This window comes from Saimiri boliviensis, chromosome 1, assembly GCF_048565385.1.
Source record: "Saimiri boliviensis isolate mSaiBol1 chromosome 1, mSaiBol1.pri, whole genome shotgun sequence".
NCBI classification, from domain to species: domain Eukaryota; kingdom Metazoa; phylum Chordata; class Mammalia; order Primates; family Cebidae; genus Saimiri; species Saimiri boliviensis.
In genome coordinates this window covers 12241635-12261071 of record NC_133449.1, presented here as the reverse complement: position 1 = coordinate 12261071, position 19437 = coordinate 12241635, and the positions used below count along the sequence as shown (strand labels likewise).

The following is a 19437-nucleotide window of genomic DNA, read 5'->3' as shown; positions in this document are numbered from 1 at the left end:
ACATTTCCATGAGGTTGTGTGGCTCTGTCAACACTTTAATTTTGGACTTTTGGCTTCTAAAATAGTGAAATAATAAATTTCTATTGTTTTAAGCCACCCCTTTTTAAATAATTTGTCATGGCAGTTACAGGAAACTAATACAGGTGGGATCCTAGTTTTTCCTGAACATTAGCATCCTAAGTATTTTACTAGTGTGGCAGGCCATATAGCTTTGTCGGCTTCATATGCCACCCTCAGCTGTGTGTCTTACTAAGGCTCTCAACCAGGTTGCTACCTTTGGCTACACCAATCCAATTAGCATGATGGATAAATGCAGATGATCAATATGATGCTCTGGAATGTCAGACAGTCCGGTACCTCCTCAGACTGTGTTATTGACAACATAGGGGAAAGAACAAATCAACAGTGCCTTGAGGCACAATAGGAACATGTAATTTTTTCATTCAATGTAAATATTAACAATTTTTTATCTTCTTTCTGATAGGGATATTAAAAATGGCCACAATACATGGTCTCGAACTATGTACTAAAACCATGTTAATCTGCTCCATCAAATGTACTCAATCTGGAAGACAGACTGCAATTGCAGCTGGAGTTACATTTGGTGTATTTGGTGGTAGTACACTGTTCTCCTGTAAGACTCACTTGGATTCTGTAGGAGCTGGATTGATAAATTGAGTGGTATTTGATATACGGCCACTATCAACACATCATTTAAATACTTACGAATGAATCTCATTTTTTACATACCCTGGAATGTGATGTTAGTTTTGATTCACTGTCTTGGATTGATGGGGGGAACAGTTTCAGAAGGGCCTGAGAAAACAGCAGATATTGGGGACTCACAGTCGGTTAGATATTGGCCTTGAACTTTATTAGTTAGCTCCACCCCAAAACTGGGACCATGGTGACTTTTAGACTTTCTGGTATCACTGCCAGTTTGAGTTTTCCTATTCTCCAAGCGTAAAGTTACCTGAGGTACCTGTCTATCTAGATTTTGACAACGAAGTGCCACAGCCTGGCTTCAATAGGGATCTTACTATCCTTATCACTGTCAGCAACCCTAGCCCTGTAATACTGCCTTCTCCTGTGGTCAATTCCACCTGCAAAGGGCAGCCACAAATGAACTTCTTGGTGAAGCTGATTCCCCTCTCACCAGAACACCTTTCATTTTCTCTGGGGATTTCCCATGAAGTATAACCACATGGTGGGCTTTTCGTACATCGTATATCCTCCCCAGCAGGCTCACTCCCTAGCTTTTTATCCCATTCTCCACCATCAGATGCAGTGCCCCCAACATGTAGAGCTCCCTTACTCTCACCATCACTTTTTTCATGCTCCTAGGAGCTAGTTTGCATGCTCCTAATATCCAGTTTGCATTATCTTTTAGCTTTTTTGCTACGTTTTAAATCCTGTACCTTGGAAGAGTGCTCCCTAATTCACTAAACCACCAGCAGATAACCTCTATTATTCTCTCTTAGTCTTCATCCTTCTCGATCAGTCCCATTCCTGCTCTCTTGGACCCTGCTAGTCTATGTTAGCAGGTTTTGTAGCTCCTTTGGGATGTAATTCCTTTCCTTTCTTACCAGGCCCAGCACATTCAAGGCTGGGTTATGCTTCAATTTACCATAGTTATTAGCCTAATGGTCGGCAAGCAAGGTGGGGAAAGATCCTGAGTGGGGTACCTGCTCTCTTTCAGGGGAGTATCCTCTGAATGTGCTAAAATGGAGGGAAAGGCTGCTTCTATAGGTTCAGAGATTTGGGAGAATTTAGGAATTCAGAATTTTTCAGGTCATTAACTGAATCTCCATTCCATGTTTCAGGGTCCCATTCTTCCCAATCAGTCTTCACCTAGATACAAACTACTTTGTTATGAGTACATTCTTTTTTGTAGTTTAGCTAGCATGACAATGAAGTTGTGGAGCTTTTCTCCAACATTCTTCCCTGCTGTTAAAGGAGATGAGAGGCTTTTATAGGGTACTGTATAAAAGCTTTGGCTTTTCCCATTGGCTTTCACACTTAACCTTATTTTTGTTTTTTTTCTAGAGCTTAAATAGAGTTTAACAATAGTCATACAACCTCTTTGCCCTTATAGTCCCCATTCCTCCCATAATTTTCAAATGCATTGAAAAGCATGCATTGCACCAGCGAGTACATTCCCTTTCACTGATCACCTTCATGAAAGTTTTACCAAGCAGTTCCCACCTTGCACCAGGATTCGTTATGTTCCACCAACCACAAGTGACTGCATCTTAATCACTGGCTGGGTGGTGAGTCATCCAGTTCCGAAATTCCATCTTAGCCCCACTTGCATTAATGATACTATTTAGGTTCACCAGGATGCAGACTCTGAGATGAAGTTTAATGTTCAGAGTGTTTATCAGAGTATTCTTGTAATCAATCTGTGTGAAAGGGAGATGCATAGGAAGTAGGACTGGACGAAAAGAAAGCTGAACTATTATGCAGGCACAGCCTCAGCCAGTTTCATGCAGAGCTCTGCATCTAAGATGGTCAGAGTTCCCCTGCATTGGGCTGCAGTGCCTGGGCCTTTATAGCTCCTGCATCCATCAGTCGTGGATGTGGGTCATACATGGAAGGGCATGACCTTGGGCAAGGTGGCTCTCTGCAGCTGAGAAAATCACTAGCAGAGCTGGCATCTGAAAGCTGTTTCCTAATAGCTCTACCAAGAGCTGATGAGAAGAGGGGGGCAAGATTTTTCCTTCATAGGAAATAAGGGTGCTGCATCTTTATTGGTCCCGTACCTTGACTCTGCGGAAGCAGGATGTGAACAGAAAATTAGAATTCCTTTTTATCTTCTACAGCACCAGTCTTATCCCTGCTCTGAGACAGAATTATAATCTTATTCTGAGATGATCTCTAAAGGTCTTAATAAATGCCAGAATAATTATCAATGCACCCAAAACATTATCTTAAAATGTAAGTAGGGAATATAGAAACTAAAGTATTAATTCTTCAGAACATAGAGGAATGATTTCAAAATGATTCAGTCAATAAAAATCATTGTCTATAATGTACTGGATAGTGTGCCAGGTGGCAGTGATTCTAAGATATATGCTCCAAATCCACTAGGAGAAATAGAAATGCATTTGACATGAATATTGCTCAATATAGGCTATAATTAAATAATGTCCCAATTAGAGTGAGCGCTCAGAAAGAAGAGCTTACAAAGAAAACTTCACAAAAGAAAGGACCTTGGAACTGAGGTATCTGACACCTTGCACTCACTCAAGGAATGTTTGGTGAATAAATTACGGGTGCAATATTAATAGGCAGCAGAAATGATGGTGGATGGGAGAATTCCAAGCAGACCTCAGAGGCCTTGAAATGTTTCCCTGTATAGAAAGCAGTAGGTAGTCTGTATGAATATTTATTAGGGAAGGCTAGAAATATAGGATGATGTCATATTGCTTTGAATTCTCTTAGAAGGAGTACTGACAATATTCTGTGGACAGTGGGAGAAGGTGTGGGATTCTGAATGGTTTTTGAGCTGGCGAGCAGCTGACACATGAGCAGTTTATAGAATGGTTTCTCTGTGGAAGCCAGGGGAATGGACTGGTTAAGGGAGAACTAAGGGAAGATGAACGAAGGGCCTATTGCAGTAAGCCTGGGTAAGTGGCCGTTTCAAGTATGATACGGCTGTCCCTGTGAGAGAGCATCTCCATGAGGGAGAAGCTCATCACCAACTGTCACATCATAAATCAGCTTCTGCAGGAGCAGCACTGGTAATGTTTCTGCCTCCAGAACAGGACTGTCACCTCAAATTTAGTGTCTCAGTTAATAACAAGAGACCCATCATCTCAGTGAATGACGAGAGTTTGGAAGGGCATTCCAAACTCTTCCATGGAAAAAAAAAAAAAAAAAAAACTCTTACATTCTACGTATTTATTTGTTTATTTTATTTGGGAGGAAATGTCATCATTTAAATGTATGTTTGTTGTCACCCCGTACCAAAGCTCTTCAAACTCCGGCGAAAATGGCCATTACACAATAGAGAGTACATTTTCCTTTCTGTCGTCCCTGCATTATATTCAAACTTTGATCTATCATTTTCTCATATTATGTTTTCACAACTTTCAGGATGCCTTCTGGATCATTCAAATAGATTCGCAGAAAGCAGATGGGCTGTTTCTGTCAGTGTGGCCTCAGGCAATGCCCAGGAGTAAAAGGGTCATTAGCAGTTATTACTTTGATGACATCACCAGTAATGTGCCTCACTCACTTTCTAACGTGTTGTAATTTTGCTTTGAAAATGCTGCACATAATAAAGAATTATTGGCAAGGGTTTTGAACCACTACATCTCAAGTGAGCTTACAGTTTAACTCTTCTAGCACTGATAAATTCCTGCCATGCTACAGCTTGAGGGAATGGCCGTGGCAGCTGAGGATTGTGCACGTGTGCAAATATTATTTCATTTTTTTCATGGCTTCAAATTAGGGCAGCCTCTCATCAACACACAGTCATCTGCAAAATGATGAAGTGTGAAGCAATAGTTGGGTAGTGAGAAGAACACATGACTTTGAGTTAGAAGATCTGTGTCAAGCCATGAGTCTTGGCCAAGTTACTTACAGTCTTAGAGTCTCAACTCCCATCTTTCTGCTATGATTAGGTGAATCACCCAAGAGCACATACCTAAAGGGGATTTATCAAATCAATGAAAATATAACAATAAGGTAAGGTGTAAAAATCATGAATATGTTGCTCTGTAAATTTTACTAAAGGAACAGACCCATGAAAACTACAACAGAAATTAGAAGCTCAAACATTACCAGGACCTAGGAGTATCCTCTTTCCCTATTCCATTAATTATGCCAGCTTTCCCAAAATAACTTCGATTCTTACTTAAATTATTATAGTTAGGTTTGGCCATTTCTGAAACTTGATGTAAATGAAGTTGTGCTTTATGTACTCCCTTGGGTTAGCAGTATTCTTTTACTTAACGTTCTGTCTGTTAGTTTTATCCTTGGTGTCTCACAGAGCAATAGTTAAAACTTTGCTGTTGCACCATAATATTACCTTATGTGGTTTTACAACAATGAATCTATTGTATCATGGGAGGTTGTGTGTGTTGTTTCCATTTTGAAGCTATTATGAAAAATGTTTCTAAGAATGTTCTTGTGCCATTTTTTTGGTGTACATATGTGTGCATTTTCTTGGGGGCATATTTCTAAAAGGGAAATTGCTCAATTATCGGGCATGCATACATTTAGTCTCAGTAGATACTACCACAAGGTTTTCTAAGTTACCTGTGCAAATTCACATTCCTGCTAGCAACGTAGAGAGTTATTCCACATTCTCACCACCACTGGTGTTGATAGATTTGTTGTTTGGTTTTGCCTTTTTTCTTTTTTTAATTTGACATTTCAGATGGTGGTGTCTAATTATGATTAAATTCATAGATTTTGAAGATTTGTGATATTGAGCACATTTTTATGCTGATTGGTCCCTTGAATTGTTTTTTCTGTAAAACACCTGTTCATGACTTTTGCTCATTTTTTTCCAATTGTATTTTCTGTATTTACTTGAGAAAAAAGGAATAAACATTTTTTTCTATTTCTCTCATTAAGTACAACTAAAATCAAAACAAATAGAAAGGAAAGTAACAAAAGTAAGAATTTAATGAAATAGAAAGCAGAACAAACTAGAAAAGAAAAAAAATCAAAATGAATTTTTTGTCAAGAGTAATAAAATTAATATATTTCTAACAAAATTCTTAAAGATAGAAAAAAGAAATCACAAATTTTCAAAATCACAATGAAAGATATCCTATAGTCTTTTACAGGATTGTAAGGAAATACAGATCAGAGAGATCCTAAAATCAGTAAAAGGATTATAGATGAATAAGTAAAATAACTTTTATACTAACAAACTTATCTACATTAATATATAGCTCCCTTTTCATTTTAGCTGAGGTGTACTATTCTTTGCAGTTGTTTTATTGTACATTTTATTTATCTTTCATCATTTTTGTGATAATGGACAACTGGGCTGTTTCTAGTATTTTCTTGCATGTCCAATAGGCATCAATGATATGTTGGTGATATAAATGGCAATTACCTTCTGCCATCCTGTAGTTTTTTTAATTTAAAAAAGCTGCCTTGTCTTTCATTGTACAAAATTTTCCATTTTAAGGTAGTTGATTTTATCAATGATTTTCTTTAAGATTTATATATTTTATTTAAGAAATTCTTTATTGCCAAGCCCAAGGTCATAATGTTAACTTACAATCTGTTTTTCCAGGTGACTTAAAAGTTTGTTCCTTTTTAGATTTTAATCATCTGAGAAGAATATTTATTTTATGCAGTTTGGGATAGAGGCATTGTTTTTCCCCTATGTAAAGATCAGATTTTGCAACACCAAGTATTGGATAATCTTTTCCCCATCTGATTTAAATGTTACTTCCTATATTGCAAGTTTTCATACATGTGCCAATCTGACTTTGGATTCTATATCTTGTATCATAACTCCGTTTTTCTATTACTGAACTGATACTATACCACACTTTTTAAATTATTATAATAAATATTGATTATTTTTTCTTTTGGCTAGGGCAAGGGCTTTCACTTTATTTTCACTCAAATATAAATGGCTATTCTTAGCTATTCTGTGTATGTCTTTTGGAATCAATTTATCAAGTTATACAATGTAATTATTGGAAATTCAAAAAGTCATAGTATTATTGAAGTATAAATACACCCTTTTGCTGTATAACAATCAATTTTTTAGCATATTCACAGATTTCTGCAATCATTACTACTATTTAATTTTAAAATATTTTCATACCCCCAAAAGAAACCCTGTACCCATTATCAGTCACACTCTATTCTGCCCACCACCTGCACCCTGACAACTTCTTATTTACCTTATGCCTTTATGCATTTTCCTGTTCTTCATATTTCATACAATGCAATCACAAGATACATGGCTTTTTGTGCCTCGCTTCTTTCACTTAACATAATACTTTTCAGATTCATCCACACTATGGCATATATCCATGCTCTGTTCCTTTCTATCTCCAGATAATATTCCACTAGGTGGATATACCACATTTTATTTATCCCTTTAGGCACTTGATAGGTATTTGGTTGTTTCCACTTTGGGGCTATTACAAATGATGCCACTACGAACGTTTGGTAAGAGTTTTTATGAATGTACATTTTCAAGTGCTTTGGACATACACCTAAGAGTGGAATTATTTATCATATTGTGGCTGTATGTCTAATTTTCTGAATGCACCAAATTGATTCACCTTTTGGATTGTCTCTATCAATTGTCTTCTTTCTTAAGAACTGATCACACACTTTCCTCATTATTTTTACACCAAGTACTTCTGGATTACCACCCAAGGCACTTGCTACCCATATAACAAGATACACAGAGCACATTCTGCATATTTAAATGGTGTTCTAGGGAGTAATGTACATATTCATATCTGTAGATATCCATAAGTACATATATACATATCTGTGTATATGTGTACACATGTGTTTTATGTATTTGCATATATAATGTTATTATTGCATAAATATAAATATTACATATAGTTATATATACTTTAAAAATATAATGCACTATAGAATTATAGTTTTGAATTTTATTTGGAGTTTTACATGGATGTTCATATGTGGCATTCATCAGTAGTTTTCTCTCTGTGGTCATTTTCAGATTTAGGGTTTAACGTCATGCTGGCTGGGTAAAAAGAATCTGAAAATTTTTCTTCTCTGTGGCTGGAAGAATTTAAACATACTGAAGTTACATAGCATTCAAAAATGTAAAAATAATTTGCCTGTGTAACATCTCCTTAGCATGCGCTGTGATATGTGAGTATGGGTGTGTATGCGGCAGGGTAATTGTCCTATACTCCCTTATTTAAAAAACTGTGACGTTTGTTTCTTTGCGTCAATAATATCTTTCCTAAAATACATTCCTGTTCTTGATATTTTCCTGGAAATTCATCAATTTTCTGTATTAACAAACTTATTTTATGCAAAATTTATTGATGCTACCACTTGGCAACAATTAGCAATATTGTATGTGTTTTTCCTTTAACCAAACAATTTCATTTACCTTAAAATAATTCCTACACATGTTCTTTAAAAAAGGTAATGAAAAAGCATGTTTGATTTTTAAAAATGCATTTAGCACTATAACATAGCACGATACTATTTCTGTAAGTGTTAAAAGAGCCAGTGATTTCAAATATATTTCTCAAATGTGAATAGCTATGTTGTTCATGGACATATGTATGTTAATTTATAATTTGGTTCAACAGATATACACAAGTTCTTCACAGTGTCTGTTTCAGAGAAGAGTGAAAACAGGAAGGCAGATGGAGAGTGTGATTAATCTGTGATGATTTATTTATTTCTTTATAAAGGTCTTGAAATAAATATAACACAATGTGAAACTGTCAATTCAGTATAATAGATATCTAGCAGTTTCTCACCTTATTCTTCATATTAGTCTGTATTTGTGATTTGTTTCTCAACAAAAACAAACAAAACAAATAACCAGAAAGAAGAATATAAAAAGCCCATTCCTATTCTACCAACTCCACTCATTCCATCACTGCTCACCTTCACTTCTCCAGATCTGAGTTTATGCATAGAAAAATGTGCATTTCATTTCATTCAAAAAGATTGGAATTTGGAGGAAACATTTGTTTCTCTTTTGTTTTTAATTTGCATTTTCTTTTTCAAAGTTTAAAAAGATTTTGTATCTTTTTTTTAGGGTTTATCTTTATATACAAAAATAAACTTTTCCAATAAACTTGCCACTTTTTGGCCTTCCACTGTGAACATAGGGAAATAGGAAATTTACACATTCTCTTTTCCCTCTCAACTTTCTGATATTTGTTTTAAAACATCTTTCCAGGGTCCATCAGAATTACCTAGTTATTTTTATTCATAATGAAAAAAACATTTTTTTCTGTTTTAAAATATAACATATATTTTAGGTAACCATAATTGCCTCAATTATTTCACTTTGGTTTTATATTTAAATGAATTTAGCACTTACTGCCAATCCTTTCATTCAAGGTCTTTCCATTCTGTTAGTTCAGTTTTTTTTACCATATAAATTGCTCATTTTCATCAGTGAGCTTTTTCAAAAAGGTTTCAGTCTCTGTATCCTAGCAATTTTTAGGATGCCTGTTGATTTCCTTTATACCTGAATGACTACCAGGCTGTCATTCACAAATCATACAAATTTCCACCACACAAGCCTCCGCTGGAATTCCTGCATTGTCTTCTGGCATTAGCTGATGCAGTGTAGAAGTTTGAATGTAACGCAACTTTTTTTTTTTTTTTTTTTTTTTTTACACTTACAGAATTCTTTCTTTCCTCCATAATATTCAGGAACTTTGCCAAGATACAAACAATAGCTGACACTTGAAAAGAATATCCTCTGTACCAGTAACTCACCTAAGTATATGACATATATTACCTCATTTCATTCCCATTCACAACAAACCAAGAAGCTGGGATTTTTAATAGTCATGGTTTGCAGATTAAAAAATCAGCCTGAGAAACCTGCCCAGAGTCACAGCTACTGAAGAATGGAGCTAAGATTCATGTCAGATCAAGGGATCTTTTACTCCCTTTACATGTGTGGATGTAAATGTTTCTCGTATTTGAAGTTTTGGTAAATGTTTCATTTCAGGAAATATTTTTCTGTGTCTCTGAGTGTTCTTTATCTGTTCTGTTATTTTCTCTTCTCCTTCTCAAGGACACAGATGTTCACATGCTGCTTCTTTGATGCATAACTTCTATATCTGCCATCTTCCTTGAAATTGTTGTCAACCTGCCCTGCTTTCCAATGACAATCTTTATGATTATTTCCATTCTCTCTTCCATAACACAGCATTGATTTTCAACTGACAGTTTCTTTTCCTCACTCTCTAAAGCATGTTTATTAATCTGCAGTGCTATTGCTTGATATTCAAATAGTTTCACTACTTTTGAAAATTAATTTGGTGGTACTATATTTTATATTTTTATCTATATAAATATGTTCATTATTTTAATTGTAGTTTTGGTGTTTTAAAAGTTCTTCTGAGAAAGTGTTTTATGAGAATATTTATTCTATTACTCGGTGTATACCTTCTTCTAGAGAAAATTCTTCTCTTTTATATACTAGCTTTTTTTCTTCTCTTTTTTTTAATCTTTCATAATTTTTAAGTGGCATGACTCTTTTTTTTCATTTTACTCATCTTTGATATTAGCAGCTCTACGTGGGTGCTTTCTTTGTTGATATATAGCATATACAAATTCTTCCTGCTTACCTGCCTATCTTAGTGGAAGCTTATTTGTTTATTCTACTAGAGGTTCAGCTTGTGACCTGGTTACTGCTGTCTGGTTGTAGGTTTCTGTTTTCGTAAGCAGCCTTAGATGCCATTGTGACTGTTTTGATTTGTTGTTTTCTTCTCAGTTTCATATAATGTTATTATTATAAAAGAGTTTATTATGAGTATTGCAAGGTATGTCCTTCTTAGGTGAGCAGAGAAATTGTGTTTATATTGGATTGTTCTGCCAATGCAGGCATCACCTGATGGCTACTGCATTTCACATTGCCATCCTCCTGAGCTCTTCCATGTTGTTATCCCTGCTGACCAAGCCAGAGGTGGGGAAAATGAGTTAAATTTATCATTTGAACAAGGTGCTATAGGAAGAAAGGCCATATAGGACTTTTTTTTTCTTCCTTTCACATTATTCTCTTTGACAAGGGATGAACAAATTGCATCAAGATTTTGTCTTATCTTGATGCTGTTTATTATTGGAAATAGTTAGCTGTGCTCAATCTCTGTTTCTACTCCCTCATCCTCAAGGTGTAGGGGAAAATTGATGAGCACTAGCAGATTTTCCTGTGTTGAAAATTTTTTCATCCATGATGTTGGGAAGGGGCTTCTATTATGAAAGGGACATTTTATAAAATTACCCAGGATGGCCTTCCAAACTGGAGAGAATTTTATGCAGTTTTACCTATAGATGTCTTCTCACAAAAGAATTTGTGTACCATTTTCTAGATTCCGCTGTCTCTCTGTTTCCAGATTATCTTTTATAAAATGAATAATAATTTTTGCTCCATTTATTTTTGTATTGCTCTTGGATAATTAATTTTTAAAATAGTTTTAAAATAGTTTTGCTCATTTCTGTTTATTTCATTAGGTTTTGGGTAGGGACATTGAGGATTCTGCTTTGTATCATTCTGTTTTCCTAGAATTCCCCATGAGCTTCCTTCCTGCCTCCAAAGTCAGCTCACTCATCTCCGATTTCTGCTATTTCATATAAAATATTCAAATAGCTCCCCTTAATATGGTTTTCTATCTTACAATGTATCATCCATGCTTTTTTGGTTGCTTGTTTCATTTTGTTGTGTAACCTCTCTTCCCCAGATAGCCATCTTTCTTACTAAATGTTACTAAATGTTACTAAACATTGATTTGATCATGATGTTTTTAGTCTAACCATTCCCTCTTTATTTTCTTACAGTCTATCTTTGTGTCCTAGTTATCTATTGCTGCATACATAGTAACCAGAACTTAGTGATTTTAAAATAACAATAATCACATTCTAAGGTTTTTCGCATCTCTGCAGGGTGACTGAGCTCAGGTAAGCGGTCCTCAACCAAGGTCTCTCATTTTGTGATAGTCAGACGGAGGATAAGGCTATAGTTACCTGAGAGTTTTGTCCTGTCAAATGTCTAGCTGGACTGGGAAAACTCAAACATCCAGGAAAAGTGACAGCTGGAGCTCCTTAGGCATCCTATGTTTCTCTATCACCAGGTGGCCTTGCCATCCTATTTCTCCAGCATGGTGATGTTAAGAGCAAGGTAGTAACAAAGTCCCAATCAATTTCAAGACTGAGGGTCAATAGGCTCCACTTCTTGATTGAGGGATGAGAAAAATTCCAGAAGGGCCATGTGTGACCATTTTCTGAAAAAATAACAATTGATCAGAGTCTTCCCTCTGGCCACAATAATCTACTTTCTTTCCACATTAAAAACACACTAACCCTTACCTTCAAGACCTTCTAGAGCCTTATTTCATGATGGGATCAGGCTGATGTCTTAGAGACAGAATATTATCATCTCAATTAGTTTCAGGTATACTGAGGCTCCTAGAGTGCTCTTCCTCAACTACAGTTCCTTGAGAATGGCTCCTCTTGACGTAAAGACTTAACGATTTTCAGATCACAAATGAAAAGTTATCTTCCCCCTTCCCTCTCTACACTTAATGTAAAGTACAACAAGCATAGAATAACCACTATAGGCATTCCCTTTCAAAGGGGAAATACTGTGGTGCACATAGAAGTTGCTGGTCTGTGTGATTCCTGAAATCAAGCCTGGCACATGCTGTCAGTTTTTTAAAACAGCTTTATTGATGGATAATTGATATACCAAGAACTGTAGATATTTAATATGTAGAATTTATATGAGTTTTTAAATATGTAAACACTTAGGATACCATCGCTACAATCAAGTTAATAGACAAATACGATACCTCCCAATGTTTCCTGTGTCCCTGTGTTTTGGGGTCTTTTGTGTGTGGGTGTGGCAAAAATATTTAACATGAGTTCTAGCCTTTTAACAAATTTTAAAGTGCATAAGACCTTGTTGTTAACTATAGGCACTGTGTTGTACAACATATCTCTAGAATGTCTTCATTTGGCTAAAATTTTTAAACCCATTGAAAATCAAATTCCTGTTTTCTCTATCCCCTTAATCCCTGACAACCACTACTGTATTCTTATTTCTGTAAGTTTTACTATTATACATGTCTTATAAAAGTGGAATCTTACAATATTTGTCTTTTTGTGACTGTCTTATTTCACTTAACATAATGTTCTGTAGTTCCATGTTGTCAGAAATGCAGGAATCAGGATTTCCTTCTTTTAGGGTGAATAATATTCCATGGTGTATATATGCCACATTTCCCTTATCTGTTCATTTGTCAATGGACAATTATTTCCACATCTTGGCTCTTGTGAATGATGCTGCAATGAACATGGTAGTTCAGCTATCTCTTTAAGATCCTGAATTCAATTCTTTGGAATATGTAACCAAATGTAAGATTACTAGATCATATGGTAGTTCTATTTTTAAGCTTTGAGAAACTTCAATATTGTTTTCCTTAGTGGCTATACCATTTTACATTTCCATCAACAGTGTACAAGGGTTCCACATTTTCAACATCTGCACCAACACTTAACTTCTATTTCTTATTTTGAAATTAGCCATACTAACAGGTGTGAAGTAATATGTCATGGTGGTTTTGACTTCCATTTCCCTGAAAATTTCTGATTTCAAAATATATTAAAAGCTCCAGAAATTAGTCTGATACTGGCATAAAGTCAGACATGTAAATGCGTGGAACAGAAGAGAGCCCAGAACTAAATCCATGCATGTACGGTCAACTAACTTTTGACTAAGGTATCTATCAAGAGTATACAATGGAGAATGGATAGTCTCTAACAAATAGTGCTGGAAAAACTGTATATCTTCATGTCAAAAATAAAATTGGGGGTTCAGTGCAGTGGCTCACACCTGTAATACCAGCACTTTGGGAGGCTGAGGGGAGATCACCTAAGGTCAGGAGTTCAAGACCATCCTGACCGGCATGGAGACCCCATCTCTATTAAAAATACAAAATTAGTCAGGCATGGTGGCACATGTCTGTAATCCCATCTACTCGGAAGACTGAGGCAGGAGAAACACTTGAACCTGGGAATGAACTGAGATCATGCATTGCACTCCAGCCTGGGCAACAAGAGCAAAACTCTGTCTTAAAAATAAATAAATAAATTTATTACTTAATTAAATTGAACTATCACTTTATACTATACACAAAAATAAACTCAAAATGTTTCAAAGATTTAAATGCAAGACCTGAAACTGCAAAACTTCTAGAAAAAAAATAGGGGCCAGGTGCAATGGCTCAAACCTGTAATCCTAGGATTTTGGGAGGCTGAGGTGGGCAGATCACTTGAAATCAGGAGTTCAAGACCAGCCTGGCCAACATGGTGAAACCCCATCTCTACCAAAAATAGAAAAATTAGGTGGGCATGATGATGGGCACCTGAATTCCTAGCTACTCAGGAGGTTGAGGCACAAGAATCACTTGAACCGGGAGGCAGAGGTGGCAGTGAGCCAAGATCACACCCTGCACTCCACCCTAGGTGATAGAGTGAGACTCAATCTAAAAACAAAACAAAACAAAACAAAAAAAATGGAAAAGCATGTTAACATTAGTCTTGGCAATGATTTCTTGGATGTGACATAGAAAGCATAGGCAATACAAGCAGAACTAGACAAGTGCAACTACGTCAAATTCAAAACATTCTGTATAGCAAAGAAAAGAGTCATTAGAATAAAAGGCAACATACAGAATGGGAAAAATGTCTTCAAATCATGTATCTGAGAAGGAGTTTAATTTTCAAAATAAATATGAAACTCCCATAACTCAGCAGCAAAACCAACCAACCAACCAACCCCAAATAACACAATGAACAATTTAAAAAATGAACAGAGGACTTAAACAAACATATTTCCAAGGAGGCATTCTCATGGCTAACAGGTATCTGAAAGCAAGTTGTCAGTTGATTAGAGCTTAGCTCTAATGTCTGGAAATCATTCTCATAGTATATAGCTCTGAAAAATGTAGCATATGTTCTCTACTTTATAGTTTTTCAGCCTGTTTTGTGCCTGTAGAAGCAAAGGATTTTGAAATCTCTTTGTATTTTCTTAGTTTTGATAGCCCTTTCAGTATAAACTAATATAATTACTTTAAAAACTTGGATTTTTAATGAATCAATTTATAATTCACTTCAGAAGATACAAACCACTCCACACATTTCTTGAAGATAATTCTTTCTGTGCTATGGACTCCCCTGGGGATTGTGGTGGGTTGACGATCTTAACATTCTTAGAAAAACTGTTTGAAGAATAGAATCTTTGGGTCATACCCTCAAGATCTGTGTAAGGATTTCTGTCTGTTGAAAGGGTCTATTAGACAATATTTTAAATTGCTCTATGGTCTCAAAGTGCTTTACTTTGATGCCCTTAGATTCTCCCTTACATCATATTTTCCTAAAATTGTAAATTTGTCTTCTTTCCAGAAGTCATTTCTGAATTTCAGCATTGTTTGCCCACTGGTGGAGGGCTGGCCATGAGAAAAAGTTTTATTTCAAAATCTGGCAGGTCCTAGCTTTTATATTTAGCAGTTCTTTCTTTAGTTCTATCTTCTTTCACATTTTACTATATTTAATAAGAAGAAGCCACATAGCACCATCAACATCCACCTAGAAATCTTGGCTGGATCATCCAAGGCATGAGGTAGACTGCCTATTTTCCACCTTACAGCTGGAAGTAGCAATGTTAAACTTTCTACCACTCCGTAAGAAAGTCTCTTTTCTTCCAACTCCAATTGCCTTATTCTCACTTCCTTTTAAGCCTTTCCTGATGATCTCTCTGGGGTTCATTCATCTCTTACTGTTTTTCTAAGCCTTTTTCAACTTTTGCATCATCCCTTAATCTCCAAGTCCCTTAGTCACTTAGTCCCAAAGCCACTGCCTCATGGCTTAGATTCTGTTAGAGCAGCACTTCAATTGCAGGTATCAGAATAACAAGTCACCCTATACCACAGGGGCTTCAAACAGCAGTATTTATCTTATTTTTATTTCTCACATTTCTAGGGGTTGACTGGACTCACTGCAAAAGTTCTTACCTAATGCCTTCCATGTAGGTATCAACTCATCCAGTTGGCTCTTGAAGCTTCTTAGTGTTTGCTCCCTATCCTGTATGGTGGCGTTGCTGGGAGATTCAAACTGCTGGGGGTCCAGATTGGCTGGAGTCCTTGGAAGTCTCTATGTGGTCTCCCAATTGGCCTTTCCAGCATGGCAGCTTCAGGATAGCTGCAGGATTGCTGGAATTCTCATGTGGTAGATGAGGGCTCCAAAGAGAGTTCCCTAAAAGAGAGACAAAGACAGAGAGAGAGATAGAGAGAGAGAGGAGAGACAGAAGGAGGCTAAAACCATAGTATTTTCTCTAATCCAGCTTTAGAAGCTACCTGTGTCCCTTCGGCCATGCCTCTTCGTTGGGCCAGCCATTAAGATATGTCAAGACTTACAGTGTGGGTAATCTGCTCTGCTTCTTTGTCACAAAATTCTGGAAGACCATGTGGAACCACAGTCATTATTATGGAGACTATAATGTGCCACACTGAGTGCTGCCTATTATATCAAGTAATCAACGTTTCTAGGAGTGAAACACTGTGATGTCAGAGGTGTGTGGACTAGAGCAACTTCATCTTGAATAGGAGCTGAGTACACTAAGGCTGAAACCAACTGAGCTGTATTCCCAGTTAGGCATTCTAAGTCACAGGATGAGATTGGAGGTTGGCACAAGACACAAGTCACAAAGGTCATTCCACACTGCATCGATTTACAAGGATGAATCCTCAAAGGAGATCATGAGAGGTGTCTGCTCTCAAAGGAAGTGCAGACAGCAAAATCCTGGGTCCTGCAGCAAGAAACACAATGCTGAATGGTGGATGGCCTACCCCTGTTGACTCATAGGTCAGGCTTTTCCATCCTGTGGTTTACTCTTCATAGCAAGCCTATGAGGTAGCTCTCTGCATCGTAGGTGAGGAAATGGAGGCTTCCATGATTTGATTAACTTCATACGGCTTTAAAGCAGGAAACTAGGAGACAGAAACCACATAAGTCTGTCCCCAACGCCTACAACCTTTCACAGCAGTGTACTGGGATAGGTGACTGAGAGGACCACAGGCAACCCCACTTATCAGGGACTGATTTGTCCTCTCTGGAAACGTGCGAACGAAGATTACAAAGACTAAGAGATACTGGCCTGAGGAGTGGGACATTCACTTTGCTCCTTCTTTTCTGTAAACACTTATACCTTGAACTAACTTGTTCCCAAATATTCTCTTGTAAATGGCGAGTAAATCATTTCGGCTGTTGATTGTCTTACTTATAGCTAACAAAATGCACACATTAGTTAGGAGAGAGGAAAGAAAATAGTCTGTCAATTACTTTTGTGCTCACAAACTATGCTAGACATTTCAAGTTCTTCATTCAAAATTCCATAGCATCTGCTTAAGGTGGTAGATACCTACTTCATTTCACAGGTAAGATAGCTAAGGCTCAGAAAGGTGAAACATCTTGCCAGTGTCACCTAGGCAGTATATGGAAGAATCAAGGCTTACTACAAACTTATTTTTGGGTTTCCAAATGTGCGCTAAAAAAACACTGGCTAGGCTGCCTGGGAAGAAACTGAAGAAGAGGAACTCATGTAGAACAGGGAAATGATTGGACCAGCCAAGGCTGCCTAACCTTTTCTGCTGTAATAAAATGTTCAAGGGTGCCATGGCCTTAGTCAGCAAGGGTTCAATCCACCTGTATAAAGCTGTGATTATGCAACATGCTCGATAGACACTTATCTGAGTCTGAATTAAAACTTCAGCAACCTCTGTCCAGATGTATTTTCATCTATAGTTTTAAGATAAATTATTACTGAATGTCAGTCTTATTTCCTGTAAATATATACACCATGCTAAGTGCTTTACATACTCAGTGTCAGTTAATCTTCCCAAGAGCTCTGGGCCGTGGGTTGTTATCCACATCCAACAGATGTGAAAACCAAGGACCCTGCCAAGGTTACACAGCCAATTTTGGTGGAACCATGATTAAGATGCAAGTTAGTTTAACTCAGAAAGCTGTGTTTCTTCATCAAATTGCACCTCGATAACATTAAGAGAGGCCCTCCTGCAGGCCCCTTTCATGTTTAACGAATAATCCACACTTCATGGTTGGTGCTGCTTTTCTTTTCCTGGAGGATTTTATTAAGAAATCCATTTGTCTTTGCGCCCTGGGAGCTGCTTCCTCCTGCTGTCCGACTCAGGCTTTCCAGCCTATTTGCACCTCAAATCCCTCATTAGGGAATCCAGTCTGGGGAGAGTTCTGGGCACAGATTAAAAGGTTTTGTTTCCAACCCACCACCCCACCCCCATACCACCGCTGACGCCCACCCCTTCCTACTTTTGCTTTTATTTTTAACTGCACTTCTTTCTGACAGGAACTCTGTTTGTCCTGACTTGAGTCTGATGCTATGAGTCACTGGGGAGATATAATATGCTGATTGCCGAACCAGGTTATTGTTTTTTTTCTTTTTCTATGACTCATTCTCTTCAAAATCTCTAATTTATGATAAAAGTCTGAAAGATGTAAGCACAGAAAATGTTTCTAATGGGCTGTCTTATTATGTTTGGGCCCACTTTGTCTAGTTTAATTCTTGAGATGCTCAGCAAGCCTCTTTGAAAGATCTGGGGCTGGTGGTCCATAGCTTTCCGTGCACCATTGCCAGACAGGGCAATGAGCAGCCCTGGGACTCCACTCAGAGGAATAGTTCGCCTATGGACCCAGTTGAAAGAAGGAAAGGCTGCTCATGAGATACTACTAATGCTGCCTACACATGTACATCAGAAGGATATAGGGCCATACAAAACTATCTTGCTTTATAATGTTTCTAATGAAGGAACATTATGAGTCATCATCCCATTAAAATGCCACCCCAAAATGAGGCAAACTCATATGAAAAATACAAACATAGCTCACAAGATTACAGTGTAAACTAAGAAAATGTACTCGGACGTAGAAAGAGATGGGGACTTTTTATGATCCACTTTATTATGTAAACAAAGAGTCAGACTATTAGACCAGGACAAGATTTTCAAGGTCTCATTCAATGCACAACCACTTTTCATAGCCCCTTGGATAGACGCAGCCTTTGTCTGAAAGTCCCCAGTTGTGGGAGCTCCCTGTGTTCTCAAATATTTAGCCATCTGAATTTCATTGAGGAATAATGGAACACCTACTCTGTGCCCCGATGTCTCCTAGGAAGCAGAGACACAAATTTGATAATGATGTCTCTAAGCTACCCTGATCTTAGGAGGACAAACTCCTGACTCTTACTCAGCAACCCCTGCTGTGTCCCTGGCTTCTTAACCTGCTCAGGAGCCACACCATGAGGCTGAGGCAGCTTTTAAGCTGCTATAAATGTGGCCTTTAGTCCCCTGGGTTGCTCTTTTGTGTCACCTCTGCCTGGTGACATAGCTTGTCAGTGCCACTGCTTGGAAGCTGCCGCAATGCAGCAGCTGGAATGAATCATACCCCTCTTTCAGTTTCAGTGGTCCTCTGTTGTTATGGACTAAATTCCGTCTGCCTAGAAGCCACATGTGGAAGTCCTAACCTGATGTGACTGTAACTAAAGATAAGGTCTTTAAGGAGGTAATTAAGCTTATTTAATTTTTTATTCATATAAGTTTACAGGATATAAGTGCAATTTCTTTGCATGTATAGATTGCATGGTGGTCAAGTCAGGGCTATTAGGGTACCCATCACCTG

The 19437-nt window shown here is 37.3% G+C and overlaps 1 pseudogene; it reads left to right on the top strand.

Annotated features, from left to right (window-relative positions):
- LOC141583598 (histone-lysine N-methyltransferase SETMAR-like) overlaps positions 1–19437 on the top strand; it is a 39562-nt pseudogene that overhangs the window by 18520 nt on the left and 1605 nt on the right.